The sequence below is a fragment of the Metopolophium dirhodum genome, chromosome 3 (assembly GCF_019925205.1).
Source record: "Metopolophium dirhodum isolate CAU chromosome 3, ASM1992520v1, whole genome shotgun sequence".
NCBI lineage: Eukaryota > Metazoa > Arthropoda > Insecta > Hemiptera > Aphididae > Metopolophium > Metopolophium dirhodum.
This window is the reverse complement of record NC_083562.1, coordinates 2,971,583-2,993,191: the sequence shown is the minus strand read 5'-3', so window position 1 is coordinate 2,993,191 and position 21,609 is coordinate 2,971,583.

Here is a 21,609-nt window from a genome sequence, read left to right as displayed (position 1 = left end):
TGTCTTTATCAATACCGCGATTATATGTGGATTTTTTTTATAATAATCTATAAAAATTGATCCACCAATATTAGTTTGTTTATAAAATAATTAATTGCTTAACATTTAGGCACCTAATAAAAGCTTTCAAAGACGGATCAGTTATAGGTAACTTTGGCAATTATTACATAATTAAAATTATTTGAAAAATTAGTTTAAACATTTTAATATTATATTATTTTGTTACTTCAGAGTGTATAGTTTATAGTAGAGTGCCTTAAGAGAGTGGCCCACTCAGTGAACATTTTCTATTAGCTGGCTGTTATCATTGATAATGGACGTCATTAATCGTCCAAATGTCTATATTTACCAATATGAAAGTTAAATTTTGATAAAATATGTAGGTAACTATTAAAATTAACTTATGTGTTATGATTTATTATTTACATAGATTTTTTGAATCATTTTATAATACCTACATTCATATTTTGCATTACAGACTACAGTTATGTATTAGAAGTTAAGATATACCTACCTAGTTAGTATACCCATACGGCACATTATATTAGTATAATAATTTGTTATTTTAGTTGCTGGTATGAAGTAATTGTAAATGAAATAATGAAGAAATTCATTCAGTTATCAATATTAAGAGTTATTTTTATCACAAATTCCACTTAAGGGGTAGTTTATCGATATCCATGTGTCTTGCACCACTATAATTATTTATATGGTACATTTAAAACACTTTTGGTGGTATATAGCAAATGATTTAAGCACTTAGACATTCGTGATTATGTGTACAATAGTTATTGACCCAGAAAATTCCCAACGATATGTTTCAGAATTTCAAATCATCTGTAATCTAAATAAATTTAATTAAATAAATTATAATTAATTATTGTACGTACACACTTAGAATTGCCAACGAATACAAAGAGCTATTTAATAATTGTGATATAATTAGCTATCTACCGACTAAAATCGTTTTTACCGGATGTACATAATATTGTATATACTTATACACACAAAATATACAATATACAATAAATATGTATATATATATGTACTTATATATTGTACGTCAAAATGGGAAACAGCACAAAAGGACTTTATTCGATTTAAAGGGGCCGGAAACGACTGTGCATAATATAGCAACTAAATTTATATAATTTAAGAGGCTAAATTTCGGCAATCCGTGACGTATATTATATTGTATACACACTGCGAGACTAGACCGAAAGCGGGTTAACGCTATAAAAGCCACAATGATAAGATAATAATATTTCGTTTTTGTATAATTATATACTTGGTCTTCGTATAGACGGGACTTTTAATAATTATATTCACGTTTAGAAAGTAGAACTTAGATTACTTTTATAACTTTTAAAAATTATTTTAGTAAAAACGATTATTTAAATATATTATTATTATTATTTATTATAGTCAACGCCTCACAGACGGGCAGCAGGTGGGACATTATTTTTCTCTATACACGTTCATACGTCATAAATTTATAGTAAATATCTAATAACAAAAAACGAGATAATTATTATAAAATAGCTCGAAAAAAATTCTTATTTGCTTCATTAGCCTTTCGTTAAAATATATCCTGTCGGTGTGGATGAACAATATTGCAGGCTTGTAACCAAACGTTGGATACAAAAAACGCATTTAAGATTCCTTAAAACACTGACGATATTGTGCATTATTAATTATTATTATATAAAAACGAATTACGAACACTAACGTGGTATATAAATTACTACATAGTACATTCGTAAACGTGTACAGGACCAAAATATATAAATAGGCACACGCCGGTGGCTGGAAAACTATGAAAGTAGAAAATCGTCATAAAGCCCACAAGACATGAGCGACGATTTCGTCGAATATACTAGAATATTATAAATTATTCATCAGACGGGTTTTTAACGATTTTTTTTATTAATTTATATAATAATATTATTATACTCTCGAAGTTGAAATAAAGCCAATTGAATTCATTAAATTGTTTCGTTCTAATCAAATTCTGCGACGCGAAATCGAAATTGAATAATTAAAAATGTGTCCGGTTCTGTCCTGTGAGAAATGAAGAATTCAATTTGTTTTAAATGATTTTCGAAATGCACAATATCCAATAAATACTAAATTAAAAATTATGAATTAGATCCGAGTAAATATGAGAAAATATCCCCCAAAATAATAATCAATTATTGTCCACAATTTTACACGATATATACCTACATAATATATACACGTCATACGAAAGTACATAATTCGGATGTTGTCCTGCGCACGGAACATAATGTGAGTATAATTTTTATTACTAACATTCACGTCCTGCTGACAGAGTGACGAAAAGTATTGTGTAAATCTATCACATTATTATTATAGTAAATGCAAGAAAAAAGAAAACTATATAATTGTTTATATTATAATGTATGTTTAAAATATTATATTATGAATTACAGTTTATGTATAAGTTTGATGAATATGAATATTAATAATATCGTGTAAGGCACCTCATGGAAAAAAACGATCCTCCCCTATGCGAAATGTGTGGAGTGGACTACGCAGTCAAAAATATTATCACCGAATGCCAAAAATACGAAGACACGAGGAAAAAACATCACATATCACAACAAATCGGAGAAGCGCTCGAACCTGACCCTCAATCAATCGCCAACACACTACAATTTATAAAAGAAATTCAGCTGTATAACTCAATTTAAGCCATACAATATCATAAGTTTAACATAGTTTAACATCATCAGTTTGCAAACTAATTTTAAGTTAATGTCAAACTAATGGCCATAGAAGCCGGTGTTTTTAAGATCAATAAAAAAAAAATAAAAAATATCGTGTAGTTTTCTACGATACTATACATTCCGACCGGACGAAAATACGAATAAATAATGTCTAATGATATCGAAGCACAAAAGTTATAATTTATACATTTTTTCGGACGGTTTGAAAAAACAATAAAAGTTTCTACTACAACTGTCTTGTCACGAACCACAATTCTATTATATTATACTTACTATCAGGTAGCACACACACACACTTCGTTGATTTTATACAAACAGTTAATTACATACATATCTATGCAGACGGCTTAGACCAATATTTGATACGTGAAAAAACGTTAAGTACACATTGCAGCGCAGTGTCGTCGTATACGTTGCACATGCTATCACAATAATAATGTACGTTTTATGTTTATGATACTTACCGTATTGTTTAATATTATATTATTATATTACAGTATTTCATTTTGAAGGCGTCGTGTAAAAATTGTAATATTATTTCCACGCGAAACACACGGCCGCCGTTCCCGTCTGGTTTTCAATTAGTGTAAACTGTAAATTTGTATACGGTCGGTTTTTACACGACAACATCACAAATAGTACAAACGTATTGTTGTTTTGTTGTTTTTTTTTATTGATTATCACCTGTTATTAAAAATAATAAATGGAATATTCGTGCGAGTAATACTTATTGCGCTGCAAATTTCAAACTATTATAATGGTTACATTCCGATTACCAATGTATACCATAAAAGTATAAGACCCTCGTGCATAGTATAAATTACGCGACATAATGATAATATGGTATTGGAAAAAAATATTTTTAAACCTCGGCTGATATCAAAGGTTTCAAATATACCTAGAAAATTTGATACTTGTGAGCAAAAATATAATTATTTTTAATAAAAAAAAAAAACCTACAGGCTGGTATTTCTAATTCTTTAGGACAACTATATAGAAATTGACCAGAATACCAGAATAGGTAATAGAAGAAGAGATAATTGGGAATGTGCAGCTACCTTTCGGAATCCTTTAGCCAGAACCTAAGCCAAATCCGTAAAATTATACGGATTTCTTCAAAAGGACGCTACCCGTGCGTTTGTTGTCTCCGTCTTACAAACGTACGACATACCAAATTTCCATTCAATAGTTTCAATAGAGTGATGTTATTTTTGATATTACAGTGAATTGACCTTTTATCAAACTTTCAAGTAAGAACATTATCTGTGCTTAAACGCGGGATTTTATTCAATATTGCCTATAATTTTCAATCGAGATATGAGAATTTTTATCTCTCATACCTAGCCATACGCCCATATCTATCTTGAAAATTAAAATACCTAAAAAATCGACGACGCTTATGAGCACAGATATAAAGGTTCTTATTTGAAAGTTTGATAATAGGTAATTTCACTTTAATATCAGAACTAACAGCACACTATTGAGACTAATGAACGAAAAATTTTCGATGTCGTTCGTGCGTAAGACTGAGACAATAAATACATGACGTGACAAATATAATCATAGGCGTAAATAGTGTTTGGAATTCGGAGGGGGGGCTCAGGTAGTTCAGGTCCTATACTTTATACTCTTATGATGATTTTTAATTATAGAAGTGAAATCATTCGGTTTTTTTTATTATATAATTCGAATGATTCGCAAACGATGATGATAAGTACGTATTATTATTATTATTATTTTTACTATTGTTATTTTTATCATTATTATTATAAATTATTATTATGTTGTTTACCTAATCGTTTTCGTACCTATTTATCATCGTCGTGGGCTATTCCGGCCTCGGGCGAGCGAAACTGACTGCAGCCTATGAATATAATGTATGCACACGTATCTATCTAATTGTATCTATTTATAAATACCTTTAAATTCATTGATAATCATATTCCAAGGCTGTTAATCTAACACGTAAACAGGTTGACCGCCACGGGTTTTTTCCAAGTTACTTAAAATCGATTTTGAGAATCTATTTGGGTTCTCAAAAATATTACAAGGATTGACAATTGACAACTGAAATTTTCAGCGAGAGCTCGTTCAGAGTCACAATAATCAGTGTTTTCTAATCGGATTTAAAATGTTCAGTGTTGCCACTTTCTGATGGTATAACAAGCGTGCAGATATCATTATTAGTTTTTTTTTTTTTTATCAATTTTCGTTTAAATCGTCAAAACTCACAAAACTGTTTCCGAGTAAACTTGTGAAAAATCCCCGTGGCGTACGGTAGTAAACTAGAGAGATCCCAAAAAGGGAATCATGGCGGTCAACCCGATAAAATGGATTCAAAACGTCCAATGGCTTTAAATGCCAGTTTTTTTTAAACAAAAAACAGAAGAAAAAATGATACGACGATCGTCCGGCGACGAATCTGTACCGTCTCGCCGGCCGAATTCGAATGATTCGCGAACGATGATGGTAGGTAGGTACGTATTGTTATTATTATTTTTATTATTATTATTATTATTATTATTATTATTATGTTGTTTGCTTAAGCGTATTCGTATTTATCATCGTCATAGGCTATTCCGGCCTCGGGCTTGCGAGACTGACTGCTGCAGCAGGTATTGAACACAACATATAATAATAATATATAATATACCCCGAAAATTCGCATATATATGATGTATAATAAGTGATTGCGCAAACACTATAAATTACATTATCAACATTCGCGCGGGTTACCCAGCAGTCAGCACCTATATATATACGTACACTGTTTATAAGATATATATATATATATGATTACAGGGTGGACCGCGGCCTTTTCACCCACATCGCAATATTCAATGTTATGTGCGTGCGAATAATATAATATATTATAATAATATCGTAAGCCAACACTGGAAAACGCCAAGTCCCATAACTCGGTTTCTATAATATGTGCACATTACATCATACGATATATTATACGTACTTGGGTTTAAATTTCCGTAGAAATATGCATTTTTTTCTGCTTACCTGACAAGAAAAAAAATTGTCCGTTTTTTTTTTTTGTACCTAGTTTACTAATAAATTATGAAACCCCGCACCGTATATAATAGCCGTGTACCACCTACCTACGTTTCGTCGGAAGACTATTACCGCAGTCTAGAACACGAGTCGATAAAAAAAATGTAAGTCCACTCGTCGTCGATTGTCGTCGATAATATATTATATATTGTACTAAAGCAATATTACAATATACATCGCACGAGCATCCATGCGACGAGTGTTCGTAGGGAAATATTTACATAATATGACGCACCGATGGTCAATTATCGTCATTTGATAAAAAAAAAAAAAAAGGACAGTGCCGTAGACGTAAATACCATTAAACTTGTACAGCTAATTGTACGCGTAAACGATTAAATAATAATATAATAAATTAAACGACGAATAGAAGTGTGCACAGTACACACAGCACTGACAGTAATTATTTTGCTTTTGTCAAATAATAATAGTATAACAAAAGTACAATAATCTTCAAGTGCGTGTCGACGTGTCGTTCTTTATCGCAATAATAACGGTGTATATGAGCGAAAATGCAAGTACCTACCTAGCTACGATACTAACTGAAAGTCACAAACGCGAAAAACAGGTGACAAATATTATACGAAGCTTTGAGCAAATTACTATCAAATCTTAATTGTATAATTTCATTTTATAAATTCTGAGCGGAGTGATAGCGGAGCGGTAGCGGTACCTATTGTATTTACAATAATGTGTGTTTTTCTGTTATCAACATTCGGAGTAGTGATAATGCTCCGATTTTCGACATCTGTATCTTTGTTGATAGAGAAGTGAATCTATTTGGTACTTTTGAGAGGTTAAAATTGTCAAATAAGCAAAAAAAAAAACTTCAGTTAGAAATTGATATAAGTTTTTCTGTTCATAGCTAACAATAGAAATTATAATAAAAAATTCCCCACAAATTGTTCTGCCTTTAAGTTTTAACAAAAATAAAAAGTTCACTAGAATGTTACAATTATTATAGCCATGAAATAATTTAGATTTTTATTAGTTTTGTTAAGTATTAAATTTAATTATTTATACAATTAGTTTGCTAGGATGCGACATAACGTCTCAGCTCAAAATTGTTTTTCGTATACAATGGTTTATCATTGAATTCAAATATAACACATCCATTACTTTCCTACTCGAAAACTTCTGTACAGCAGAGTGGTACCTACATGTCCACCTTTTCTTTAAGCTCTAAATATGTATTTATTTTTTTATTATAAACATAAATTTAAATAATTTAAATTTAATATTATTATAGTCATATCCGCATAAGGCATATTAATTTTATAAGCATTCCGGTTCGTAAAACTTTCCATTTCGAGCACTGAGTAATGTACTACTAACGGGTGCATGTGGCATTCGGGATTTAAATTTTTATTAAATTCTTTAAAACGATAAATCGAAAACGTATAGTTAACACGGTAGGTAAATTTTTTAAATTAAACGATATCTATGGATATAACACGTCGTCACCGCTGTAAGCAGTACAAACAATTCACTGTAAATAATATTATAAAGTGCGATCACGTGGGACATGAAACTCAAAAAATAAATTTATTAGTGCTTTTATCGACTTGTACTGCAAATACCTTTACATAATTTTTTGATTTATATTTTATTACTAATGGTTTGACTGTAAAACTTGTACTCGTAATTTGTTTTAGGCGTGTCTGCGGGTGACCTGCCTCCAACAGCGAATATGCGACCTGCAGGATAAATCTTGAGTGGACTATAGATTTCGGAGATTATGAATATTGAATAGCATATCTAGCAAAGTCGTTCACCTGGAGGGATAGAGTTGTAGGAGGTAAGTAACTCCACTCCTGCCTGGCTTTATAAATGTGTAGTTTTTAAAATAAAACAGGGGAACTCGCTTCGCTGTGTGGTTTAAGTGTCAAGGTTAAGTAGTGTAACTCGTCATTAAATAGGTCACTGTAATAAAAGTGTTAAATTTAAGATAAGTGGATTAGATTGTCACTTTACTCTTATCAAAACGTTATATACGCTCATTGCTTACTAATATAAAACTTTGTACTCAGTATACGATAACTGTTTACTGTACACCAGTTTCCAAATTATTATTTGCTTATTCTGCTTGATGTTATGAAACTATAAACACACGACGTTTAAAAACAAAAATGTATAGTTATTCCACAGTAAAAAATATAAGGACCAATAAAAGGAAATACGCGTAAGTATACAATATTTTTATAAGACATATTATATAATGTCATTACTTCTAAGATAGTATTGTACCTATACTATACCTACAGTGATCATTGCACTTAAAAATTTAAATTTTCAATTTTTTGTCGATGTGAAGTGTGCAGGTTACAGATCACCTATTACAATACCGTCATATTATGGTTTATAATATTTTATATTATCGTTACTAAAACTATGCTGTGAAAATAATTTTATTTAGTTTTCCACTCCAACATGCTGATTTCCGATCTGGTCAACCGGGTTTCATTAAATTTATTTAATGTAGTAATATATTATATATGTCCCGCCCGCGGAGTTGCTCGTGCCAAAGAGTTAACTCGCTGACCGTGGGTACCGGAGGCAATGTCGTATGAATTATATTTCGATGCGCCTTTTTTTCGTATGATGCAAAGAAAGCGTAAAGTTAATAGTCGTGTAATCTATAGTGTCTAGCTATCATATAGTTCTTACCGGTGTAAATGGATACCTGACGGGCTGGATACGGTACCCGCATGCGCCTGTCCGGAGCTTTTTCGTATATAAAAAAGTGTCAAGTCGAAAACCGTGTTTGAGTGTCTAGCAAGTCGGTTATCTCAAGTGCAAATCAATAAACGTTTAACTCAGTCACCTAGGTAGACAATCGGATTGCGTCGGGTCGCGGGACAATATGCAACAGCACAACAGGTAGGATTGAACTGAACGGCTGTAAGTAAAAATAGTATTTTGCAAAAAGCTATTAAAGGACATAAAATACATGTAAAGCCAGTGGGGTGGTCACTCGATCGCTCGGATAATTAAAATCGAAAACATCCCTCGATTTGTCATGTAAAATCACCTTGGGTAGGTCTCGCGAGGTAATGACTAACTTTAAATGGCTATATATAACAATAAAACTATCCACGAAATTCCGATTGTAAACAGTGCTACAGTAGTTTGTTTGTGAGAGTTGAGATTTACGTCTACTAATTATGTCTATTATTACTATTTTATTTTGTAAGATGTAACCTGCAATGGTATTATGGCAATCATTTATAAACCAAACGAAAAATACGACATCGCAATAACACGGCCACGCGGCATCTGACAATTTGTCCTTTTGCTCGGCTCCTAAGGGTCGTATATATCGTGATGTAAAATAGTCTATAACCTTGCTGAAGAATTGAGCTATCAAATGCTCGGGCTATCGAATGGAAATGCAAAAATAATTTTTGAAATCCGACCGGTGGTTTTTGAGATTACTTCGACCATATACATTAGAATGGCTACGTGGCTACGTACTTATAATATATTAGTACAGATTAATATGCAATATTGACATTGCTGTATAACGGATTTTCTAAAACGGTAAACACGTTTAGACGACACAAAGCGTGATGGTAAATATACGGCGCAGACGACATTCTGCGTATATCATGATAATATATTATACTATTACTATAGTAGTATATGTAGTAGACTTTAGTAATAATATATATATAATATATATGATATACCAATGTGAAGTGTTCTGCGGTAGCTGGTACTTGGTAAATGGTAGGTATATATATTATATAATATACCATATATGCGTAATATACAATATGATATCATGGGTTCGATAAAAAATAACATACCGGTGCAGCCTTTCTAGATACACCTCAAGTGTTCGATTGAGTTTGGCATGACGGTCTGCTCTCAAAATGCCTCGATACACCCACAGTAATCGCCAACCTTATTATATCGCTTTTATCCGTCCTCACCGTTTCACCCAAATCGGATATTATTAGAAAAATAAATGTAGGAGTACCATAAGGTTTGAAGATATCTCCATTACTATTAAATTTATACGTATCTGACTTGCCCACAACTATGAACACTGAAATAGATTTCTATATGTGGATGATAGTGCCATATATTCAGGTTCTGGTATAATGTTGAAAATGTAACCAAAAACATCCAAAATCATCTCATCGGCGATTTCTAAAAATGGGCGTAAAGATGGAAAACTGTCGTCAGTCCAACGAAAAGCACTTCAGCAGTTATTTTAACACTACGTAGACCCCAAAACTATACCAATCTATAATACTCAACGGCCACAACATAGCATGGTCCCCTAATATTAAATAACTTGGAGTAATATTAGACAAGAAAAAACTAACCAGAACCCTTCCGTATCTCTCAAATTATAGCAGGGACATCAACATTTAAAAATATTATATTATCCCCTAATTAGTCGATAACTGAGTTGATATAGTGTTCATTATTTTCATACAAACAAATTATTCGTATGCGATAACACCGTTGAAATATTTACGTATCGAATGTAACTAATGTAAGTATGAAAAATATAGGTAGGTACACATAGGTATCAGTGTATCACCACCATACCAACCATTATATAGTTGTCATAACACCCATGGAAAAAAGATTAAAACACACCGTTACCAAATTCATAACCACTTATGTAATTTACTGCGTGCAGTTATACAGTATAATCAGAGAACAATACAGAAGAGACACCCGATCAGTGTTGGTTGGGTTCTCGTTTACCTGTGATCTGAAGTCTGATCCACCGAAAAACATGAAAACGAGCCCTCGCACCAACCTAAGGGTATACGCGTTGGTATTTACGTAAACTTTACTGCCACGGTGTTAAAGGCTACGATCGCCCGTTTCGACACATTAACACATTGCTATTTGCTTGGTATAATGCATATGGTTACAGTGGTTAGAACTCAGAATAGACTCTTGCAGTTTTTAAGAGATTTCTATGTCTACTATATACAATATACATGTTTTGGTTTTCATTTCAACCCCCCGAACCCTGCAGCTATGTGGATACCAGTACAAATCCCATTCAGCCTGTATTACCGTATAAGTATACAATCTCCCCCGAAGGGAATTCGTAGTTACTAAACAGGGCGAATAAGGGGGAGTAGTTTTTTTTAATTGTATTGTACCGATACACCACCCGTAAACAACACACTGTATTATGATGATGCCCTGTAGACGGCACTTTGCCATTATGTTATAATAACGGGACATAAAATATATAGCCTCCAGTCTTCAGATTTGAGGTACCGTCGATAGTTATAATAATGTAGATTATAGATACATTATATTATAAACCATATTATACCATAATATCGGTTGGTAGCTAATTTAAGAGCAATGGCCAAAGACGTTAGACGCGTAGACGACGACAGTGTACAACTCCGCGATACAAATTAATGAAGTACCTATACATTAATAAAAATAATCGTTTATCCGTCTGTACAATAATTTAATATCGTTTAAAAAACGTCATAACAACACATAAATACGTAACGTAATATTTATATATGTATCTATATAGGTACTGTGCGTAGTGTCGGTATAATATGTATAGTAAATAAACGTAAGGACTCTTGACTTTCATTTGCAGTCGTGATGGCAGGAGTGTAGATGGAAAATTACTGTTTTTCGAACGTCGTATTGCGGGCCGGATGTGAAAATGATAATATTCACGTCTACGGCTGCAGCTAAAAAAAAAAAAGAAATTACGAGTATATTAGTATTAGTTTACCATCAGACACGCGATGAACTCTTGAAAATAATTACCCGTCCGCATAAAACGCCAAGACTTTTGAATAATTAAACCTATATAGGCACATGCGTATAGTGCGTATATTATCAGCTGTTCCGAGTAACATAAATACGTTTTAAAAATATTATATACTCACTATATAATATAGCACCTACCGATAAATTATAATTATAGTATTTTATTATGGGTTAACGAAAACAAGGGGTAGTAAGATAACACGGCCACGAGAGTATACTAACCCCAGGTATTATAAGTTATTATGTTTGTTTCAATATTGATTTGTAATATTATTATGGTAAAAAAGCAGTAAAGTATTTTATTTGAAAATCAAAGTTAATTAATTCGTTTAATAACTTACTATAATTCGTGTTCCGGATTAGAAATGACGTCATCGTCACAAGCACCATAGGGTAGTTGTCTCGGTCTCTCGCACATCGAATTCCGCAAAATAAGGAAAAACCAGGAAACTCATCGGTGGTTTCAAGTGTACCTACCCATTGTCGTTGAGTAGGTCACTGTAATTGATGTGTTAAATAAAAATTCGACAATAAATCGTTATGTACAAAAAAAAAAAACGATTCCTAGCAGAGATGGTGTTTTAGTCTCTGCGTATTTCTAAGGATATTTTTAAATTAATTTACGTTTACTATATTATAAGTTTTTTGTGTGTCGTATTTGATTAATTTTTGCTATCATAATTTTATTATGATACAGTATTGTTATTAAGTATTAACATATAAGTGTGAATGAATTTGTGGTATAAATTTCTTAAAATATTAGTGTAAATATTTTGTTTATTTTATTACGTATAGACAATATTAATTTGCGTAGGTATACCTACCTAATGACGAAAAATGTCCTGTCTATGATAAGTACGGCTCGTTCGAGTATATCGGATATTTTTGTTTCTAAATATTTTAAATCTAAAACCAATTCACAGACCGTGAACTTGTTTTTCTCAAGTATTTTTTCTATACGTGATTTGTATTATTGGTTTGAATTCCATGTGCTTAATAATAGTAGTGATACAGTCAGTGCCGGATCTTGAACTCTGAGGGCCTAGGTGCAAAAGAAAATTTAGGGACTCCCTTGAAAAACAATTAACAGTTTTATACCATTATATTTTTACTACAAATCAAATTGCATTATAAATTTATAACCATATTTTAACAAATAGGTAATATAATATTTTAGAGTAATCTTAAATAATAAATAATTTATTCAACATAATTATTACATAAATATCTAAGATATTCTATTATAAGAAATATCTTTTCTCGATTTTGCCTTGGGAAAATTGTCAATTATTTTCTCAATATTTAGATTTTTAGTTCGTTCTTTTTCTATACTTGAAATTGCTATACCAGATAAACACACTCGTCCACATGCGTTTCTTAAGTAATTTTTTATTAGTTTTAGTTTGGAAAATGATTGTTCTGCTCCTGCCAGAGTGATTGCTGGCATTATAAGAAAAATGATGCAAGCTCCTAAAACGTCTGGATAACCACGTAGGTATACTCAATAAATCGTTATTTATACTAAAGCTATACCTACCCAAATATTTTATTATTTTTAGTTTTCATCTTTTATAACTGTTTTTTTAAGTTAACATTTGTCGTGGAAAGTCCGAATTAATAACATCATTAATTCTTTATATATACTGAACCAACATCGTATGATGCTTTGATACCAAATTTTATTTTCAATTGAAAATCATTTCAATGGGTCGACGCAGTACCTACCTTAGCTATAGTGTTACGAAAAAACAATGTAGTGTTCATTCAACAACAATAACAAAAACTATAGTTATTATTATTATATTGTTTTAAATTCTGAGCCGAGCGATGAGTGGACTTATTTTATAATAATGTGTGCGTGTTTTCTTAAATTAATTTTTCTTCTTTTATCACATTTTGGGGCAGAAAAAATGTCACCACACACAGTAAACTTATACTCTCACGTGGCCAATACCTTCAATGTATTTCATTGAGATTTGGTACGTAACAAAAAAATTGTTGGTTAATATTCTTTGTGGGTCCACGATCTTGTTCTGTGGGGCCATTATTCTGTTGAAATAAATAAAATCGTACTATTTAATACGAAAAATAAGGAACAACATTTTACTGTTTATAGAATAAATAATTTTATTAAATAATCTCATGAAAGATAGAAAATGAATGCTTAGTGCTTAAAAATTTTGAACGCCGAAAAATGAAACATATTTTATATATGATACAAAAAAAGTAGCAAAAAAACAATAAATAATAATTCAAATGAAAAAAAGGCATCGGACAAGACGAGGCGATGTGGGGGGTACGTGATGGCGAGTTGGTGGTGCTGATGATGTTGGTAACTGGTATATGGCCACTGGTCACCTCTACAACGTTCTCACGGGCTGTCCTGCGGGGCGGACGAGATTCGCGGGCGCGTTTACCCGAGACGCTAAGACGGCCATGGCAGCGGGCGGACGCCGGCCACGACGGCTGCGAGAGCGACGACGGTTGGCGACGAGAGGCTAGTGCGCGATGTCGTGCGCTGCTTGACGGTGCTGCAGGTGCTGAAGACGACTGTCGTGCCGGCGATTACGGTGACCTGCAAAGCTCGGAGCGAGCTAGCGACGAAGACTATAATCTCTGTGCAGCTGCGGAATCGGCGGCGTTGCGCGACTCGGTCGGCGCGGGATCGGACCACTGGGCGAAAAGGGGAGAGAGAATCTGCGGACAGCATCGCGACGCGTCGCTGTCCTGATACTCTCCGTGATTTTCGCCCTGGCGTCTCTGTCGCCGACCGCCGTCCGCCGCAGCCGATGGCCACGGTGTCGCGCACCGCCGAACCCGACGAAACGTTTCGTCTCCTCGAGCCCGGCGCTGCTGACACGTCCGTGGTGTTCCTAGCTACCCTGTAATTATAGTCATCCGTCGCTCACCCGCCGCGAGCTCTGAGGTCTCCGTCGCCGCCGTCACGAGTCGTGCAGCACCGCATTCGTCACTGAGCTGCAGGTACCGCCGGAGACGGCGTCGTTGTCCACGTAGGTACCGCTAGCCTCCGTCGTCGTCGTCGTCGCTCCCGGACCGAAGCAGCCGGACGCCCGCCGCGCCGCCAGAGGGTCTCGCGTGTCTCGGCGACCTCCAACGCGCAACGTCCGCGATCCCGTCGCGCTACCGCAGGATGGCCGGAGAACGTGTATCGCGGTGACTTACCGCCGATCACCACCTAAATGTGCACTGTCACGTACCTATTACCTCGAAACCATACGTCGCCTCGCCTTGTCCGCTGCCCTCAGCCAGGGGGGAAACTTTCGGACGGTTTCACTTCGGGCGACAACAACATAACACGCGTGCGGCTCTCGTTAGACCTCTCCACGCAGAGGAAACAACTCTCGCCGTTCCACTACGCGGAGCTGCGCGTATTCCTGTTTTGACCCCCGGGTCCAGCCAACCAATCAAGGTTCCAAAACTGTTTCTGACTTCAAGTCCCATGGCTGGTGTGGCGCCCCTCGCCTCGCCACCTAGCTCCTTTTCCGCAGTTTCCTGCACCGTCGGTGCGACCACCACGTCGTCTCTGATCGGTTCGACCGGTCCTGCGGCTTTGCAAGAATTGTCTGCCGGTTGAACGACGTTGTGCGGAACGTAGTCGTCGCCCGCGAAGCGTGTCGCATATAACAAAAGTCCCTCCAGGTCCCCGATGGTCGGTTCCTCGTCGATGTCGTCGAATCTGCCAAGTTCTTCTTCCATCATTTCGTATTCGATGTTGCTGATGATCTTTCCCAAGATGTGCTTGATGGTTGTTTCTTCGATTGTCATTTCGTCATTATGCGATGCAGCCATTTTGTACAGGTTTTTTGTCCGCGTATAGGTGTCAGAGTTGCAAATGTGCCGATTTCCGGATTTCTTCCTGGGCCGTCGACGATGATTTAAAACAAACATCGTTTATTAGTAGCCAGCGAGTACCATCACATTATTAATCGACCGGCATCAGCTGTATTTCGGGCCCGTTTATTTTTCCAAACGCCATTATTATTATTATTATTATTGGTATACCAACTCTTACTGTATACGTACGCAGAAGTATACTATAATTATTGTATTATAATATTTTAACGAGGATTTATGTGTCGATCTGCATTATATTATATTACTGTCGTATATACTCGTTTTACACTTTTATAGGTAAGATTTTTAGATTCCGAACGGAACGACCAATGCGTATTGCGATTTTACAATTGTTGTTTTTTGTGTATGTATTGGCGTGTATATTGCGTTTTATAGTAGAAAAAATGCTTTGATCTACAACATTGGGGATGATTTCTGATCAAGTTGCATCTAGTTGGTACTATATTTTAAAGGGCGAAATTGCAGAAAATTAAAAGTTCTTTTCTTAATAATATTAAAAAAAAACGACAAAAAATGAGAGAAAATCTTTTTACGAGCATCTTCCATATTATATATTGTATAATTTTCAAATGGCTATTTTAGAAGTTTTTAATTTTCTATTTTAGGTTCTGAGCGATCGATCATACAGTAAATAATAATTGAGATACTAATATTATGTTAGATGCACCCAAAGAGGGAAATCAAAAAATGACCTTGCTGATAGTATAGGTAAGTACCTATCTACTTATATTGTACAATTTACATATTATTAGAAAAGCATAGTACCTATTCGGTATGCGTGTCTAGAATTTTACACCTCTCCGGAAAATCAAATTTTGATGATTATCTGACAAAAGGCTTTTAATGGACACATACATTGTCATTGTGAGATCGCTGCAATACGCCGCTTCGATAAAATCTAGGTATGCCGTGACTCGTGAAGTCGTGAATATACAATACATAGTTTACCAAATATTTAATATATTATAAAGTCGTAAAAAATTATACTATAATAATATACTTGGTGATGTGACGACGATAATGTGGATATTAAAAGATAGTGTGTTCGACGGACTTGAGTAAACTTTTTTCTATAGCAGAGGGTCGCCTAACAGGTGTACATAGATAAATGTTTCAAAATGTGTCACGTAGTATACCTATTTTTATTTTGAAAATCTAAAAGCACCCTATATACGAGCTTGTAACGACCAATAACACGAGGGTCTGTTCAATAATAAATAAATAAAGAAGGTAGGTATATTGTATAATAAAGTGAAACTTCTATATTATAACAAACTATTTCATTTAAAAACATTTTCTGTTCAACGAAATGTTTTGAGAACCTAACCAAATATTATAATCAAATTAATTTAATTCTTTTAACGAATTTCTCTATAATACGAATTTTTTTGTTGCCCGTGAGACTTCGTAATATGGGTGTTAAGCAGGGTTCACACTACACCGTGTCGTGTAAAATAATCATGGTGACCACAGTTACCAAACGATACCGCATAGTTGAATATATTCAACTTTTGACCGTGTGGTTAGGTTACATAAGGTTAGTTTACATAAGCGTGAACCCGGCTTTATCTGCACGTATTTATGTACTATGCGGTATCGTTTGGTAACTGTGGTAATCGTGATTATTTTACACGACATGGTGTAGTGTGAACCCCCCCCCCCCTTTACACTGTACTATAACAAAACCATCGGTCTCTGTCGACTGGTGAGTCACGAGTATAATATTATGTAGGTTAGTACTTAGTACATAGTATATCAAATAGTGAATACATAATATACGATTACGAGTAGTGGCTTGGTGTGGCACGGTATTTACATTCAATCACTAAACGTGTTCTGAGTACACGCACCAGCCGATGTCACTATCTCTCGGATGGATGAGCACCCGGCTTTCTAGTGACAAATTTTTGCCAAACCGACCGCACCCTCCCCCGCAGTAACAGGTCTCGTTACCACAGTCGAAGAAACCCTTAAAAAATATATATATAACGAGTAGTCGTAAAAAGTAAACTATGATAATGATATACGAGGCATGATGTGACGACGATATGGATATTAAGGTAGAGAGTTCGGCGGACACGAGCAAACTTTTTTCCATAGCAGAGGGTCGCCAAACAGGTGAACATATAGATGAACGTGTCAAAACGTGTCACGTATATTTATTTTGAAAATCTTAACGCACCCTCTATACGAGCTTGTGTATATACAATATTATCATATATGAATATAATATCGTAATGACAAAATACACGAAAATACTATACGTCAATTTCTGCAAACCCGTTAATATAATATAGTAGATGTGCCTCTATACATATTTTTATAAATATAAAATGTAAATAATTAATAAAGACGACACGTTCTGCATCTATTACTATTTATTGCTACGAAGTAATATAATATTATTTGCCCGTCGAAATAAAATTAATTAATTAATAATAAGCTATAGGTATAAAATATTATAGTATAACCGATGGACTCCGTCGGACTCGCGAATAAACATTAGTAGTTAGTACCTACATAATATATTAAACGATGATTATATAATATAATCGCTTAGCCAGGATTTTTCTTTGCGGGGAGGGGGGGGGGGTGATAATGTGTTTACACTATACACACAGAGTCGTTTTGACTAGGTTCTCTCAAAAGTTTAGCCGCATGCCGATGTCGAGGTTTTATTTTAGGTTTCGGTTATATGCTATATAGGAGGCTACAGCCGCCCCTCTACGAAATATTTTTCTCAGGGTCTCTAAACAGCGGCAGTGCTTTTATCGGTGGGTGGGGGGACGTGGGGGTACGGTGTCCCTCTCATTTTTTAAATATATTCACGCGTACCTCTTCTGATCACATCGTAATCAATAATAATCGATTAAATATTCGGGTAAGCACGTTTTTCTACACACTTTTCAACAACCCCCTTCCCAAATTGTTTGCCCAATCCAAGCACTGCAAACAGGTGCACGTCGATAAACATGTCAAAATGTATCAAGCGTTTTTATTTTGAAAATCTGAACGCACCCCTCCCCCCCCCCCCCTTAGTTTCCCCCTTGACTAAGATCCCTTATTGATTTAGATATAAGTCTCCTACAGGTTATTTTAAAGTTGCCTATTCCCTAGTTGCGCCTATGGATACACGTATAATGGCGCGTATACAGTATCAAAACGATATTAAATAATATAATGAGACGACATACACGAAAATACTAAGCCAATTTCTGCAAAACCGTTTAGACATAATATATATTATAATATTATATACGTACATAGAATATTCATATTATATAAACTACCTACCGTGCATCATTATACGCACAAAATGTAAAAAAAGACGCACATTTATGCAGCATATATTACATTGTCTGTAGCTGCGGAGTACAATATTAATAATAAGGTAGGTTTATAATATTATAATATAACCGATGGTCTCCGCGTTTAATCGATACTGTTCTATAAGACGTTATACATAAAATATTCACGAGTCAACCGACTGAAATATACCGTCTGTATGGACGTTATTTCTTATTATTCTTATTATTATTATTTTTTTTTCTTTTCATTCTAAGTACCTACCTATTATTTTCAATTTTTTTTTCCTTTCTTGCTTTCCCGGAAAACCAAACCGTGTTGTTCTACAAGCCGCATTGCATCAAATCGTACTTTGTCCCTTACCACTCAAACACCCAACGCGCTGACTGCTCTATATACCACCACGTACCTACAACAGACAATATTATTATGAACCTACGCACAATGTATACACTGTATTATTGTGTACACGTCAATCGCACGTTTCGGAAAACGTCATATTGAGGCGTATTATTATATAACATATAATAATAATAATAATATGTTATATATTATATCGTTTTCGGATTTCATTGTGTACGAGTAATACTATATTATAATATACGATAAAGATATACTACGTACGCTCGAATTAGTGAATCTGGACGATCCCTCTTCTTTTTTCGTTAACACGTCGTACTGTTGTAGTATACCACATCGATTGCTTGTTGTTTGCACGAACACAAATTGAAAAATTTTCTATTTCAATAAAAAATAATAACGATATATTATATTTACGACTTTTTTTTTACACACACTTTGACGTTTCGCCAAGCATGGTCCCTTTTAATCATTTAATAATGTGTTTATAAACGCATTTATATTTATTTCATCGAAATTCGATTGATATTTGATAGTACCTAGAATCTCGGTTACTAAGCTTTATGCACTATACCTAAGGATAATTATTAATAATATTATACTTAATAATGGTTTTACATCAAATATAAAATAATATTTTTAATATATATTATGAATATATTAATTCTACAAATATAGTGCTAAAAATATTAATATTGATCGTGTTAAGGCGGATTCGATATCAGGATTTTCTGTTTTCTGCGCGACATAGTATTTTAGACGTGTTTTTTGCCAAACATACCAATCGATCTAATGAAGTGATAAGAAATCTGAAAACATATTTGAATTGGTCATCAAGTCTACTTGAAATTGACTTTACCACATTTTTGATATTATTCCCCAAATTTCTAAAAATGTCATATTAAAAAAGAGTATCAATAAGATGTCGTATTTTAATTTTTGGAGAAGTTAAAATTTAAAATATCAAAAATGTTGGAAAGTCGATTTCAAGTAGACTTGACGAAAAATTCAAATCTGTTTTTAGAATTCTTATCGCTTCATTAGATCAAATGGATGTTTGGCAAAATACCCGTCTAAAATTCTATGTAGAACGTGTGTTAGACAAAAACAGAAATGTTTTTGTGATTTTTGGGAGGTCGAAATTAAAAATGTCCAGTGCTTTTCAAAATAACCGTGGTTTTACACGATTATTTTGAAAAATACTGGACATTTTCAATTTTGACCTCTTAAATGTATCAATACTAAATCCAATAATAAATTCATATCAATGACCAATGACCACCCTCAAAATTGAAGGTCGGAACATTTTTTTACTAAAATATTATATCGTGTAAACAGACACGTAAAAAAATACGCATCATTGTAAAATAAATACATTCATCTAAAACGTTATCGTGTGACACTGTGACTTACCTAACTTGAAAACCGGCAATTGATAATTTACGGACAAATTGATTGTCAACAACGATAAACCGAGTACACGCCTTAACAGTGTACACACAATATGGGTTAGGTATACTCAATGAAATTAATATGGAAGTATACTTGGATAAATATTGAAACGATCGTATTTTATGACATGCGTCTGTTATTGTTATTTTCACATTAGTAGCGACTGGGTGATCTCCGATAACAGCGGTTATATAGTGATTTGGAATGATATTATATTTTCTACTGATAATATTGATATGACAGGTAAAAATAGTTTTTAGCAAAATCAAAAGTCGAACAGTCCTTTTATTAAACGTCCGCGGAAACAATATACAATTTGGGTGGAATTGATGATCACTATTTATTATTCGTCTTTTTACGAAAATAATAGGCCATATTTCCTTCCATCCGCATATCCATAATTACATACATATAGGTACCGACTTAAGCAGATAGTACTCAGGTGTTTCAAAATTCACTGTATTTTGAGATAGCGTCCAGAAATTACTCTCCGAAATCGTATGATCAGAGACGAAAAACAAAGTCAAAGTAATGTATAGAAAAATCACTAACAGAAATCCATTTTTAATAAAATATCCTTTTTGATTTTTTATGGTAAACCGCGATTGGTCGAAATCCACTGACCACCCCAATGGGGTAAGTTTTTCTTAATCATCGTAAATTTTTCGAATAAAACAAAAAAGAAAGAAATTGCGCCGCTATATTATATTTTTAATCATGAATAGGTTTTTCTTTTAGTAATTGTTATTGGTTTATTTTACGACGGCCATGGTCCAGTTAGATACCATTTTATTTGGCGCATATACATTACTGCATCAGGTTAATAAGTTTATGTACATTGGTATACCTATAACCTATAAGATGTAATATTAATAAATTATAATATGCATTATGCATACAATATTAATTGATTTTAGATACATTTAACCGTCTTACGTGTATAGTATAAAAGCGTAATAGATAAAATAAAGCGCTTGTTCAAAAGTAAACAACTTAAATTATAACACAAATTATAATTATATTA